Source organism: Mus caroli, unplaced genomic scaffold (assembly GCF_978045245.1).
Source record: "Mus caroli unplaced genomic scaffold, Mus_caroli_1 scaffold_2, whole genome shotgun sequence".
NCBI lineage: Eukaryota > Metazoa > Chordata > Mammalia > Rodentia > Muridae > Mus > Mus caroli.
The window spans coordinates 95,920,335-95,935,659 of NW_028227257.1; the positions used below are offsets into that span (position 1 = coordinate 95,920,335).

General features: G+C 42.1%; 1 protein-coding gene across 4 annotated transcripts in view; it reads left to right on the top strand.

Annotated features, from left to right (window-relative positions):
• Positions 1–9,903: 9,903 nt before the first annotated feature.
• The window catches only part of Tfpi (tissue factor pathway inhibitor), a 43,992-nt gene continuing 38,570 nt past the window's right edge, over positions 9,904–15,325 (top strand). The window contains exons 1-2 of one of the 4 annotated variants that reach the window (XM_029474504.2): positions 9,904–9,957; positions 12,786–12,885. The gene's annotated coding sequence lies outside the window, so the exon portion shown is untranslated. Of the gene's footprint in view, positions 10,008–10,554; positions 10,611–12,243; positions 12,643–12,785; positions 12,886–15,325 lie in introns of those variants that run through there. The other 3 variants (XM_029474502.2, XM_029474505.2, XM_029474503.2) reach the window with 3 other exon arrangements.

Sequence of the window (15,325 nt, forward strand, 5' to 3'; positions counted from 1 at the left end):
ATAAAACCTGTGTTTTCCTAAAATCTTTTCTAATCAGAATTCTGTTTTCTTAAGTTAATATTATTTTAAAATCTTATTGCATTGGCAGTATTTGATACAGTTGTCTTAGATTTTCTAAGACAGCTTTCCCACTGGTCACCCAAAGAGCACATTTTCCTGCCTTTCCCCCTTAAATTCACAGCTCTTTCAGTCCCTCTTGCAGATTTCTTCTGACCCCTCTCATTTCAATGCAGATACTGGCCAGGATCTCTTTCCTATGTAGGATTTCTTACTTCAGGTGCTCTCAGATCATCTTCCAGCCTTAAATATAATCAATAAGCTGATGAAATCTAAATTTCTATCTTCATTCTAGATTTTTTTTTTAATTTCTGAGAACTTTAGACTTACCAACCTTGATCTTTTGCTTAGATGTGTCCCAAAGGAAATTTATTAGATCTATAGTTAAACCATTGCTTTTCCCAGCAAAGCAGTGCTTTTGGAGACTTTTCTCAAATGAGTGTCTGGCTATTCCCCCCTCCAGGCTGTTCGGCCAGATTTTGCTGTTCTCATCATCTCTCTTCTCACATTCCATACTCATTTAATAATCTCTGTAGGGACCCGACTACCCATCACTCCTAAGCCACTGCAATAGCCAGCTACAATTTTCTTGTATCTGCCTTCAAATACTTTTTGATATTTTATTTATGTATTTTATGTGTATAAGTATTTGCTTGAGTATATATCTGTGTATCTCATGCCTTCAGTGCCCACAGAGGCTACAAGATGTCACCGATTCCAGTGGGACTGGAGCTATGGATCTTTGTGAGCTGGAATTGAGCCCATGTCTTTTTTTTTTTAAATGTTTATTTATTTATTATATGTAAGTACACTGTAGCTTTCTTTAGACACCCCAGAAGAGGGTATCAGATCTCATTATAGATGGTTGTGAGCCACCATGTGGTTGCTGGGATTTGAACTCGTGACCCTTGGGAGAACAGTCAGTGCTCTTAACCGCTGAGCCATCTCTCCAGCCCGAGCCCATGTCTTTTGGGAGAGCAAACAGTGCTCTTAACTGTGGAGCCATCACTCCAGCTTTTGCACAGACCCCTTTGAAGTCTACTTAAAATTCAATAGTCAGTGACCCTTTAATAATTTCTCATACCAATGCTCCTCCATGTAGCTATAGGTTACTGAATGAAAACCCCAATGTGGGATATGTTCTTACCAGCTGTAGGCATGGAAGCTCCAGAGGTTCCCAAAATACTGCTGTTGGCTGCCCCTAGGGACTTGATTATACAACTCTACTACCGAAGGTATCAGTCACACACTTTGCACACAGAACACAGAAAGATCAAGCTGTGTCAGAATTGGAGACCTCCTCCCTGCTGGAGAGTTTTCATAGCGCTCCAAGTTGCTATGTTGGCTATGAGGGTAACTGACCGCTTTCTGATTCAACTTGAGGCCTGCTCTATAGGAGGGAATTTTAAGAGTTTGGTATTGTCAGCTTGGTTAAGGCTGCAGGGGTCATGTGCCCTACAGGAGAACTTATTACCAGTTTTGGCTAAATGGACATGATAAGCAGCCTTCTGACATCTATAGATTAAAACTTCTCTATAGAGGAGTCTCTTAGAGTTTCAGGTGGAGGCTAATGCAGAGGCTCATAACGGGTCAAAGTACCAAAAAGAAGCGGATACTGCAATGATTGACTCTAAATAGGACATTTGTACCACCCCTCCCAGGCTCCAGGAACACGGACAAAAGGATGATAACAATGTAAGAGACAGAGGAAAAGGTGGTGTGCCGCAAAAAGATGTCTTCGGAATGTAAAATGGCGATTGCTGCAGCCGTGCTTCCCCTCCGCCTCTCCCCCACAGAGCATTTGCACGTGACTGGGCCTGTCAACACTTCTTAGTGGCTGGGCCCCCGATGCTGCGATGCTCGAGGCCCTGCCTATTCCTGAGGAAGTCAGTCCATGGTGGCTAGGTGGTCACTTTTCTTAGTGGTGTACCCATTGAAACGTAGCCCATGCTCCAGTAGCTATCATCCTACATGCTTGTGTGAGCAGGCATAATGACATTTAGTGGACCACACTTACATAAAAAGACGTAAAGGTTAAAGGGGAGCTTCCAGTGATGAAGGGCTTCAGCAGAAGAGGGAGGGGTATGAGAGAGGGTATTGGAAATGAAGATAATAAAATATGCTGTATACATGTATGAAACTTTCAAAGATAAAGACTAAAAAAAAACATTTTTTTTCTGCTAAAACCCCTTGTCTTCTCATGTGAGTTCATGTTTTCCTTATTTTTTGTATATATTCATGTATATGTACATGGATGTATGGTTGTACGAGCATTCGTATGGAAGCCAAGAGGTCAACCTTGGGTGGTGGTCTTCTAGTGTCATGCAGTTTAAAAACCTTTTTCTTTTTCTTCTTCTGTTTTTGAGGACAGGATCTCTCTCTGGCCTGGAGTTTATCCAGTAGTCTAGGTAAATAGACCATGAGATCCAGGGGGCATCCTGTCTCTACCTCCTCAGCACTGGAATTCTAAGCAGGGGCTACCATGTTTGGCTTTTTTTTTTTGGTATGGTTTCTGAGCGTTGAACTCAGCTCTGCGTTCTGGCATAGCTAGCATTTTGCTGACTGAGTCATCTCTTTATTTTTAAACAGGCTTCCTTCTTTATAAAAATTTGAGTTTATCCACTTAAATTCATAAGATGTCATGTGTGATACCTCATTTTGATGGAGCAAACCTTTGGCGAGTATAAAATGATATTATAAAACTTAATATCCTTTTTGGCCTATGAATCCTATCACATTAGATCATTATCATCAAACAGGCTTTCTGTTTTATTTCTTCCCTGTTGCTGTATTGAGACAGTCTCAGCTATGCTGTAATAACACTCAGATCTTCGATCTCTCTTCACACAGCCACGTTCTGTGTCTCGGTCATGTATTCGTGGAGGGGTTTGGGCTAATAAATGCTCTGTGGCAGACAAGGGTGAGGCGGAAGAATCACTCCAGCCATAGTGATTCTCAGCCTTCCTATTGCTGTGACCCTTTATACAGTTCCTCATGTTGTAGTGCCCCCCAATTATAAAATTACCTAGTTGCTACATATTAATTGTAATTTTACTACTGTTATGAGTGGTCATATAAATATTTGAAATGCAGACTATCTGATATGTGACACCCCCCCCCCAAAGGGGGCTCAACCCACAGGGTTTTTCAACACTTCAGCATGGAAGAGACATCTTATCTCTCACACTTTATTATGAGAGTCAGCCTTCCCTGTACCGAGGAAGCAGGAAAATGAACAGGATCTAGATTCATGGTCTTTGACTCATCCACCCTTCAGGTTACACTGTATGAGGCTCAAAGAGAATAAACACACCACCACGAAATCATATCCTTATTTTGGTCATAACACAGGGTTTGTTATTTAAACCAATCTTATTTATGTAACTCCCCAATCATCTCTCCCATCTTCCCAACTCGGAGCTAGGGTTTGTTCTGTTTTCACTCCTGCCCCGAGGCAACCTTGCCGCTGAATTCAGCACCTCTGCATTCTGAACTCTGAAAACACACACACACACACACACACACACACACACACACACACACACACACACATCAAAGCAAAGCAAAACTTTACAACAGCATTGAGAGCTGGGTTTGACTATCCTTATTTTGGAGTTTGGGGGCCAGAGACTAGAGAGGTGATATGCTTTGCCTAGGTCACAAAGCAGACTGGGGAGACTAGGATGGTCTCTTGGGGATGTTTGATTCTGGCTTGGCATTCTAGAGAGCGGAGACTTTCCCATGATTTCTAGAGTCCTTTTTGCCCCAAAGGTCTCTGCTGCCCTCTCTCTACCTCTTTCTGTAGTTGTGATCCTGTGAAAAGCTATCTCAAAAGTAGTGCTTTCGCCTCTGGAAGTTTTAAGGTTCAAATAGACTCTATACGATTTGGTATTTTATAGACTCACCCCCAGCCCATTCCAGAGCACCGAGCAAATTGTAGGGATTAGAAAATATTCTAATGGATTGATATTTAAGAGTGGTGCCCTGATGGGAGTGCTCAGAGCCGTCTAAGCAATGGCTGAAGCAATGCTTCTCAGTGTATTCCTGTAGTCCCATGGGTGGCTCAGAACAACTCCTTAACAAAGAGCTGCCCAGCCTCCTTTACATTTTATTTACATTCCATTGTACATTCTATCAGGCAGACAGGATAGGATGCTAAGGTCTCCTGATTCACACTCACCCTCATTTTGGGAAGAAGATTTATTCCAGTCAAACACCATGCTAGATGCTGAGATAGAATTAATTAAGGTCTACATTTAACAGTAAGATGTGTATCTGAGGTTTAAACCCAGAATTATGCCATTTGTAATAATTTTTTCTTTAAAATTTATAATATTTATTTTATTTTTAAATTGTGTGTGTGTGTGTGTGCACAATTCAAGTCTTGGTTTCTGGAAGTCTTTAAAGTTATAACAGCAAAATTAAGTGCTCTGGCTTGAGATGTATTCCTGTGAAACTACACTTCCCAGCTTCCCTTGTGGACTGCAGAAGTCATTTCCTGTTGGGAGGGTTCCCTGCAAGCGTCACGGCCGGCAGGAAACTGATGTGACTGAAAACCAATTCATCGTCGTTTTAAGCACGCACCAGCTCAAAAAGTTCCAGCGTCTGATCTCGTGATTTATTTTTTATACACATTTAAACACAGTAAAACTTTGGAGAAAAATCTCCACGTGACAATTATCACAACAAAGCTTCAGGGATGGCTACTTGGAAACTCCCTTGCAAAGTAGCAAAGCACCTGCGACCTTCACAATAAATCATGAGGATAAATTCTATTGATGCAGGATGCAAAGTACATGAGACCTTTTTCATAAGAAGTGTTCTCTTCACTGAGAGAATCAGCATTGGGGCCTAAACGATACTCAGGATTTGGTGGTTGTGGAGGGGACCCCAGACCCTGTTATGGGTTTCAAATTCTCCATTCCAAAGTACCCAGCTAGGCTCCATTTAGTCAACTTCATACCTAGCTCATTTGTTCAACTCTAGTTCAAATTTGGCCTCAATATACACTGGACAAATGGCTACTGCTGGCCCAAAGTCTTTTGATTTCTAATACCTAAACTGATTAGGATAATTCCACAAGATAGAATGCTATCGTGGCTTGAGGCACCTCCCCCATCCAACATACAGTTCACTTTAATCTTACTCAAGGTTCTGGCTTACAAACACACTCAGGACTTGCATGCCTTCCATCTTGGCTGATGACTTAGGCTCACTTTGGAGTAAATAACAACTGTGTGGCTTGTAGGCATCTTGGTCAATGATACAAAGAAATAAAAAGAAAGAGAAAGGACATGTCTGCTCCTAGGGATGGCGGTGCAGAAAGCTTATTACAGATATGTGGTAGAGCATAGACAGGCAGACACACCTGGGAGAGTCTAGAGTGGTCATGATCTTGAACCATGTGGGGAGAAGCAGAGGGGAAGAGAGAGAGGGGAACCAAGTGAGGTAGCCAGTAGGCTGAAAGTACAGGAGGAGCAAAAGAGGTAAACAAAATGTCTGGATTATACAGGAAAGAGGCTCTGGGGGAAGGGCAGCCCAGCCCCCCTGGGCTGGAGAGCTCAGGGTAGAAGACAGGATCTTCCAGCTGTACCCTGTAACAGGTAGGGACTCAGAGATGCTCAAAGAACCTGGAGGCCAGGTATGCTTTGATATGTTAAATAGACCCCTCAGTTTCTGGTCTTGGGCTTGAAACTTAACAAGGACCTAACAACTATATGGCTTGTCTGGTGATCTCATCAGGATGGAAGCACCAACTTGGGTTAAGGTGACTAAAGAAGTATCCCTCTGCTTATTACTGTATTCCATTTTTAGACTAAAGAAGCAATACCAGGCTACTAAGATGGTTTGTTTTAAAACTGGATCATATAAGAACTGTGATGGCTATATCTTTGTCAAGCTTAAGCTATTTTAGATGAGTCATATTAAAAAAAAACTAGAATTTTGTAAAAAGTGAATTTTAAACGATCAGGAAAATGAAGTTCCCAGTCTCTGTGGACTATATTTATGGGTTAAAGTTTACTTTGATCTTTAAAAGATCTTTAATTCAAGAATTACAATTTTAAGGATCAAACTTAACAGGAATCCAATTAAAAAATCCTGGTCTGATAAAAGAGTTACTCACTTATTGTAAACTGTTAAAGATAACTAAGATAGACAAGTTAATGGTTAGTCATGCTAAGTACAAATGAAATTTATATGGAAGCAAGCTTGGAGGTACACATTAAAGCAATATATTCCAGGAAATTGTTGACAACTAAAATTATACTTGAGCAACAACAACAAAAAATCTGTAATAGTTCTGTTTTGAAAAACTGTGGTTCTCAACCCATCTCTTGATTGATTTATGCTGAAGGTTTTGTTTGTGTGTGTGTGTGATAATCTTAATAGTTTTAGTAATTATACATGCCACTTTTGAAATCTCTATTTGTAGTTCAGTAACCATTGCTGGGACTGGTAATTAAAAAAGCATAAAAGCAGTCCTCAGCCTGGTGGTGATAGCGCATGCCTTTAAGATTAAGTTAGACTAATCATTTAGTTAAAAAATAAATAAATTAAGCTGGGTGGTGATGGCACATGTCTTTAATCCCAGCACTTGGGAGGAAGAGGCAGGCAGATCTCTGAGTTAAGAGGCCAGCTTGGTCTACGGAATGAGTTCCAGGGCAGACAAGGCTACACAGAGAAACCTTGACTTGAAAACAAAACGAAACGAAACAAAACAAAACAAAACAAACAAACAAACAAACAAAAACCCAACCAATCAACCAACCAACCAACCACCCACCCACCCACCCAACCAACCAACCAACCAACCATATTTAGGCTGCAACTTCTTTAGGGCAAAATGCTTTTGGGAATCAGAAATAGCATTATTTTTTTAAAGTGAAAAAATTTATTAAAGTTAGTATAGCTAAGTATAGCATAGTATGTGGGGGTTTAGGTGGGTCTATATACCCCTTTTTATTAAAAAAAATTGCCATTTAAGTATTTGATAGTGTCATTCCATGATAGATTAGCCCTGTAGATTGTAAGGGAATCCAGTAACATGATTCATAGTTCGTAAATTGTAAAATTCCTTAAAGCATTTGCTAGCATAAGCAGGACCATGGTCAGATTTTAGCTGTAATGGGAGTCCTAGAAAGAAGAAGGTGTATAATAAATGATCAATGGCATCTGAGATTGTTTCACCCCGTGACCAGAAGCAAAAATCATATTAGAAAAGTTATTTCACTTGTTACATCAACATATTTGGGATGTCAAAATTCCGAGACATGAAAGATATGTTTGTGAAATGGCATTAGGTTTTACCGTTGAGGTAAAATTCCACCAGCAGATGGCAGTGGTGTAGAAGAAGTTATGAGATTTTTGGGCACCCCCGAAAAGAAAGTAAGAGGACTAAGAGGAAACCATCTCATCACAGGCTGAAACCTGGCAGATGTTAACAAGTCTGGCAGATTAGAATGAGCACGAACATGAATTGTGAATAAAGGTTGGGTTTACTGCTGTATACACATCTGGAGCAAGAGAAATGACATTCGTAGTGGGTTGGGTTTAAGTCTTGCAGTTTCTAAAAGAGAAACATAACCATGCAGAGCCAGTTAACATATTTAGTGGCTGAGAAGCATATAATACAAGCTGATTGATTATGGTGAGTTCAGAATGTTAAGGGTACAGCCAGTGGTGGGTACAATCTTTTTTTGTGGATGATGTAGAATTCGTATATAAAACATATGCTCCTTGTCCTCTTGAAGAGCCATATATAAAAGCATTAATAAGAAATCTCTATAAGATTATTAGAGGTAGAACTTTAGGTCATATGCATGGGTTTAAAGAAAAGATTTTAAAATACCTTAAAAGGTGATCTTTGGGATAATGATTATCTATAAGTCCTGTGTAATAAGCTAATGCTATCTGCCAATTATTATCAGCACGAGACAAATAATCAACCTGCATTTTATTTTGTGGCATTATAATTTGTATAGGCTCTTTAGCAGTAAATTGTTTAAGACACTTCCTTCCCATCATTATCAAGTGTATAATTTCTTGTAAATAAGGAATTAGATTCAAATATGAGAGTGGCGGAGATTTAAGTCACGTGTAAATTTCTATAAAATTGATGTGCAATCCCAATAGGTAATGAGAAGGAAGGATAAGTGATTGATAAGGAAGGGAGAGATCAAGTAGTCCATGAGCTACCACTTTAGCAGATGCATCTTTAAATAAGTTAAGAATGTGTTCCGCATCAGGTGTTATGCTAACGGACCTCTTTTATAATGCTTTCCCGGGGCTTGCTCAGTGTGTAGGAGTCTGCTGTAACAAACAGCTAACTACAGATACCTTTGCCTTCTCCGGAGAGCTGGTACACGGTCCAGCTGTCATACAACTGCATTTGACCTTGTGCTAACTTTATGCTTAACACAATTTAACTCATGTTAACCTTGACGTAAAAGTTTTCCTCATATAACTTTGTTCGTTAATGTTCCGCACAAAGTTGTACAGGTTTTACCTCCTGCGTTATGTTCTGGATCTTTGCCAGTGGTTAAGTTTTATCATGGCCCCTCAGATGAACCTTCTTCTTTGGAGACACCCTACATGCTGGTCCCTTCTTTGCTCTTTTGTCAGCCTTGAAGCAGTTACTAAGAGATCGATGCCCCCCAAGCCCTTCAAAGCAGTATAGGTGACCTCGAAAAAGGGACTAATGGGCCATGGGTCATCCCTCCAAGTCATACCTCTTTTTGACACTCTGGACATTGTTTTTTGGACTCAGGATGAAAACAGCTGGATGAAGCCTTCTTGTGTCAACTAACCTCGGTGTCTCACCAGCTCAGGTTTCTTTACGTCTTTCAGGATCAGCTTGACTCCTTGACTGCTGAAGTGATCCAAAGCTGAAGAGGATGAGAGGTGACTACTGCGGTGGGATTTGTGCTCTCCTTGGTGAGCACGCTGCTTTTAGGCCAAACAAATCCCAATTGGTTTGATATGGGGCCTAGAGCCAGGGACCAGAAACAATTCAAGCACAGGCCTCCTGTGTGCGGGCTCTGGCTCCTCCCCTCTGGCCCTTCACCGGATCTCTGCTTTCCTCTTTGCTACCCTCACACTTATGTCTTTACCTTGCCTTTTAAATATTATATTTTACTGAACTTCTCCCTATACCCAAACAAAATGGCCCACGGAAGTTTTCCCAATAGCTCTCACTCTACAACAGCTCCATCTGTTTCTGATACATCAACAAAAAGACCTTTTGTGTGCTGTGGAGAAACTCTAAGTAAAAGAGGCCTTCCTCCCTTCCATCCTAGGCCAGACACAATTCCCTACATTCCTCTGTTGTTTTCTTCTGTTCCCTTCCTTTGATTCTCTGTAGCTCTCTGCTACTTTGGACAGCTCATTTTGGTGCAACAGTCCTGGCAGTGGGACCAGTCACTGTTACCCTCCTGAATGCACTCTATGGCCACTTTCTCCCACTGGTCCACTCTATCTCTCTCACCTCAGCTCCTCGCTACTCCTCAGTCTTCCTGGAAAACCCTTCGGTTTTATTTTGTAACCAAAATAGTCTGTTTACAGTCCTCTAATAATAATTTTTCAGGTCTCTTCAGGAATGCAGGACGACATTCAAATGTTCCATTGCGGCTGATCAAGTTAAGACTCTATGCTTCGTGACCAGAGAGGCAGTCCCTCTTCAATGGACCTTGAACCAACCACTCCAACAAACACCCTCCCCAGCAAAAAACAGCTACAACCCCCCTGCCCTGCATTTTTTATACCCTCTCAGAGTTTGCAATGATAGTTTCCTGCTGAAAGACTACACTTCCCAGCTCCCCTTGTGGACAATGGAAGTCATTTCCGCCCCTATAAGGGGCCTCATCCTATCTTCTTCTGAAGGCATTTTGGCCATCTGCACACGTGAGTGATAAAGTCCTTCCTCGCTGTGAATAAACATGGCCCCTCCTAAGGTCAGACCAAGCCTATCTGTCTTTCCTTCTTCCATCTCTCTACAGCTGCTTTAAATAATCTAACAGAATCTAACAGTTTGTGCTTTGAGCATGTGTTGTGAGCATGGGTTTCATTCTTGTGTCCGAGGGGATGCAGTAAAGAAACTGCTGACATGATTGTTCCAAGATATGGTTAAGTTTTTATTGTAGGCACAAGAGAGAGAGGAGAGAGAGAGAGACAGAGAGAATGAGTGAGAGAGAGAGAGAGAGAGAGAGAGAGAGAGAGAGAGAGAGAGAGAGAGAGAACGAACAGTCAGAGGCATCTGGAGGAGTTCATAGCAGAGAGAAAAAGAAGTAGACCGAACATGGCCAGGAGACTTGACATGGCCAGGGCTAGGGAGAGCAGGGAGATGAGTTGAAATAGTGGGAGATGGAGACTCAAGGACACACACACACACACACACACACACACACACACACGTTGGGGGGGGGGGGATGAGAGAGCTTTGAAATTCGCAAAAAAGTACTTGTGAGTAGGAGCAGAGGGAGTTTGGAGGCCAGCATGAGCTGTGATATGCAGTCGTAGGTATATGTCAATGGAGCCATCTGTCACTTCTGCCAGAGGTAAGGGAAAGGACAACTTTTGGCCGATGGGAACTGCTTTCAAAAGTTCCGGAGGCATGGTGGCTTTTATTTATCCTCCAGAAATCTTTCTGTGGTCCAGCTTGAGCTCATCTCTGTATATTTGGACAGCTGAGAGAACTAATAGCCCAGCCTTTTGTTGATGATAAAGGGTGATGTAGTGTCTCTCTTCCGTAGCTGCTGCTTAGGTGGAGAGGGTTGTCCTGGCAGGCTAGGAAGGCTGGAATTCCAGAGTTGCAGGCTGGGATGGGGTGGGTGTGGATGTGGGGGTGGGGGGTGGGGGTGTGAGTGGGGGTTGGGGACAGGATCTGGTTTGCTGAGTGAACCTGAAGAGAGAGACAAGGAACAATTACATTGGCTTACCAGTGGCAAGGGATCTTCTGAGCAATGACAGATGGAACCCCTGAAGTTTACATGAACTGTTTTAAGCATATAAAAAGAGGTTAAAGGTTTAGATAGAATGACCACTGTCTGTGTTCTGCAATGAAGTACTCATTGTAGCAAAGCAGTTAACAAAAATCTGTAAACAGTCGGAATAGACCTTTGAGCCTTAGCAAAACAAAGCTTGAAAAGTTATTAGCATAATAGGAGCATGAACATTTATTTATCTGTAATAAGACAGAGATTGCTTGTCAGGGAAGAGAACAAAAGAACAGAGGGTTTTGTTTGTTTGTTTGTTTCTTCACAATGAAAAGTGCCTTTATTTAGAAAACAACGAAAGAAAATTAACAATTTTGGGCCTGTGATTATGATGTTTTTAAAAAGTTTAGTAGCCAGTGTTTTACCAGGGCTAGATTCATCAGAACTCCACTGAGTGAACCCTGAAGTCTTCACATCGTATACCATCTTTAAAGTCTCATTTTTCGCACACCTTAAATCATTTTCACATACTTTGAATCCCTTCCTCAGACCTTGGCAACTTGCATAAACTTTAACCCTTTTTTTTTTTTAAAATCTGGAAATATCTAATACTTTGAGGCATAGGTGTTTGATTAGTGAACAAAGTCACAAAAAAAGCAAACTCTTTTGAATAAAGGAACAGTAGAGAGCAAGTTTTGAGTAACAACACGACTGAAATCTGTTTTTGTGAGTTTATCTTTCTCAGCAGGAAGCCTGTCAGCGAGGCAAACGTGTCTGTGAGCTTGCCTGTCTCAGCTGGAGACCTAAGCTCTGGAAAAGGCAAGGCCTTAGGAAATGGTCTGACTAAGCAGCTGTGTCCCTGAGGTGAGAGGCTAAAGTTACTGTGCTGCTCCCAATCTGATAAAACACGCAGTCAACATCACCCCAGAGGTCTGAGGTAAATTTGAGCAGGAAGTATAGACCAAATGGCCTCTGGGCCAATTAAGAATGACAGATTTAACTGCCACCTGAACAGTCAGTATGGTGATCTGTTGTGAGCAGAGGTGAACAGAGTTTTGCAGCCACACACACAGGGCAGTCTTCAGTTAACCACAGTGGGCAGCAATCAGCCCTCAGCCACCAGACCCAGACGGTCTAAGAGATTTTTCCCGTGGGACTTGGGAAAACTACCTTAGAGAGGCAGAGTAGGGCAGAGTAGAATCCCACAGTGCCCACAGTTTGGGCAGGACCCAGGCCTCGGGTGAGCCTGGGGCAGTCAGTGCTTTGCTCCAGGTGAAGCCTGTGGCCGCCCATCTTCTTTCCTGTTACCAGAAGCTGGTATTGTTTGACAGACTTCCTGGTAGGCACCAGATAGGGAGAGGGCCGTGGCTAGATAATGGCTAGCTTCCTCACCTATTGACTTTGACACAAAAGCCTCAAGGGGAGAATCCCTACTGAGGGACTGGCTCAACAAGGTCAAGACCTGATGAGGACATGTCGCACATAGTTTCACAGTTTCATAGTTTCGGACCAATCAACGGCAAACTGACCAACCCTGAAGTGGGGGAGGAAGACTCTTCGAATGCTTTAAAACCCCAGGACTCGAGAGAAGAGACTGGGGTTTTCGGCTTCCCGAGCACCCTTTACAGAGACTCTTTCTCCGTGTGTCTGACGCGTGAGTGTGTTCCTCACCCTAAGTGGACGCTTTCCTTTAACTCCTACTTCTCTCTATTGCTCTTCTGAATTTTCCTGCCTTTAATTTCTTTAACTGCCAGAGAAACAGAACCCAATTAAGACCCTCTAAACTATTATTTTTAGACTGTATCACTTCGGGACCTGTCTCCGGATTTCTTCTGAAGACGGTATAATTTTGGGACCTCATCTCCAGATCTCATTTAAGGACTACTGACTCATCAAGGTAAGAAACCCAACGGAGATGGTGGTGGTGGTGCTGTGGAGGCGTGCTGGCCAGTCCAGTTGGCCCAACCACAAGGTGTCCAGGTGCATTGCTCAGTGTCAGTCACGAAGTCACCGTAGCTTCTAGGCAGAGGTGCTCATTCGGAAGATGGCACAGAAGCAGGAAGCAGACATCTACGTTGGCACTCCTGGTGCCCTGCGGGGGCATTCTCACAAATGCCCTTTTATGGTGCCTGCCCACCCTCACTAGTTGTTATCCCTTGCTCTCATCACAACCTCAAACAGAGAAGAAAGGCCAGATGCAGGGGCACTCCTGTAATCCTAGCCCTCTGAGGCTGAGGGAGGTGGGAGTTTCAGTCAGCCTGGTCTACAGTGAGACTAGCCACCGATAAGAAATGAAGTTGTGGTCCAGATATGCCCTCCCACCCCCGAATTGGTTTCTAAGTCTTCTAAGTCTTGGTTTAACTATAAAATATGCCAGAATATTTCAGATACTTATGAATGCCCTCATCTCTAGCAGTACACATTGAATAACCACACTCTCGTTAAAAGTTTTTTAATCGTTTTAAAGTCTCAATTTGTCCATGCTATTTTGTCGCAACTTAAGAGTATTCTTTTTTTTTTTTTTTCCATGAGGTGATTTCCACTTTTACTTTGTTTGTGTTTTGCTTTTGTTTTTTGAGACAGGGTTCCTCTCTGTATAGCCCTGGCTGTCCTGGAACTCGATCTGTAGACCCAGGCTAGCCTAGAACTCAGAGATCCGCCTGCCTCTGCCTCCCCAAGTGCTGGGATTAAAGGTGTGCGGCCAGCACCACCCGGTCCACTTTTACTTTTTATATTATGAATAAGAGGTTAGAGCCACATGATCTAAAGAGTTTAGCATCTTTATTCCAAGAGGAGCCTATTTATTTTATAAAACCATTCCTGTCAACTACTTTGTACCTAGAAGAAAAAAATAATCCTTAAAATGGCCACAGTTTCAAATATGGACATATTATGACATCAGGGAATTTTATATTGAGCAATTCTCCAGAAAATTACACCCTCTGTAACTAAAGTCAAGACCAAGCCAAACTAACACCAAGACTCACTATTGGATTGGTCAGTCTCTCGGGAAGATGATGAACCAGAGCCAGGAGCCATGTGTTTGTGTGCTTTCTTTCATTTCTGGTTTGTTTTAAAATTGCTTCATGTTCTAATATTCATTCTTCAGGTCCAAAATGGTTTATTTCATTGCTTCCCATACTTAATTTTTGAGCTGGGGAGTCTTTAAAAATATCAGCTGGGCAGTGGGGGTGCACGCCTTTAATCCCAGCACTTGGGAGGCAGAGGCAGGCTGATTTCTGAGTTCGAGGCAGGCCTGGTCTACAGAGTGAGTTCCAGGACAGCCAGAGTTATACAGAGAAACCCTGTCTGGGAAAACCAAAAAAGAAAAAAAAAAAAAACAAAAAAAAAAACAAAACAAACAAACAAAAAAAAATCAACTGGGTGTGGCCAGATCTCTGAGTTCAAGGCCAGCCTGGTTTATGGAGTTCTAGGGCAGCCAGGCTACACAGGGAATCCTTACCTTGGAAAACTGAAAAAGTAAAACAGGTCAACTTAGTCTCCCCTTCCTCCTCTGCCTAAGTTCAGTTAATTTAGACTGCAGTATTTGTGTAACAAGTGCCTTTACTGGTTGCTGCATCTCACTGGCTTGCAACACAGTTAAAGAAAAGAAGACTTGGCTAGGCCTTGTGTGCTATATAGTATCAATTATCAATTGTCTCATCACCTTCAACGGCCTCTAACTAAAAATGTTTTTACAAATTGATTAATAGCTTGTTTATGAAAGCACAGACAACAATTGCCCAGTTATATATTTTGTTCCTAAAAGAAAAATAACCATGCTATTTAGAAGCTTAAATTAATGGGGTCAGTTATTAGCCCCTCTTACTTGTACTCAAAACACAGAGGCAGGATATTTCAAGACTGGCTACCTCAGCATGAATTCAGGCTCTTTCCAGAACATTCTCATCATTTACAGTAAATCAATGCACTTAGAGCTGTCTTTCTTAACATCATGTGGCAGCTGTTTGAGTCACAGGTATGACATCATAGGACAAGTTAAAGGCGACTCTGAGTGGATCTTTCTATATAGTGTGTTTAGATGAGGGAACATTTAGAAAAAGCCCCCCTATCTTCTACCTAGCAAGATAAAACCCAGCAAGATACACACAGATCTCCCTAGACCGGTGCTTCTCAAACTGTGGGTCGTGACCTTGGGGCCGCATATTGCATATTTACATTATGATTTGTAACATTAGCAAAATTAGTTATGAAGTAGCAATGAAATACCTTCCGGCTAGAGACCATGAGGATCTGTATTAATGGGTCGCAACATGACGAAGGTTGAAAACCACTTCCCTAGGCAGAGATGATCATATCCTGACATCTAAATCAAT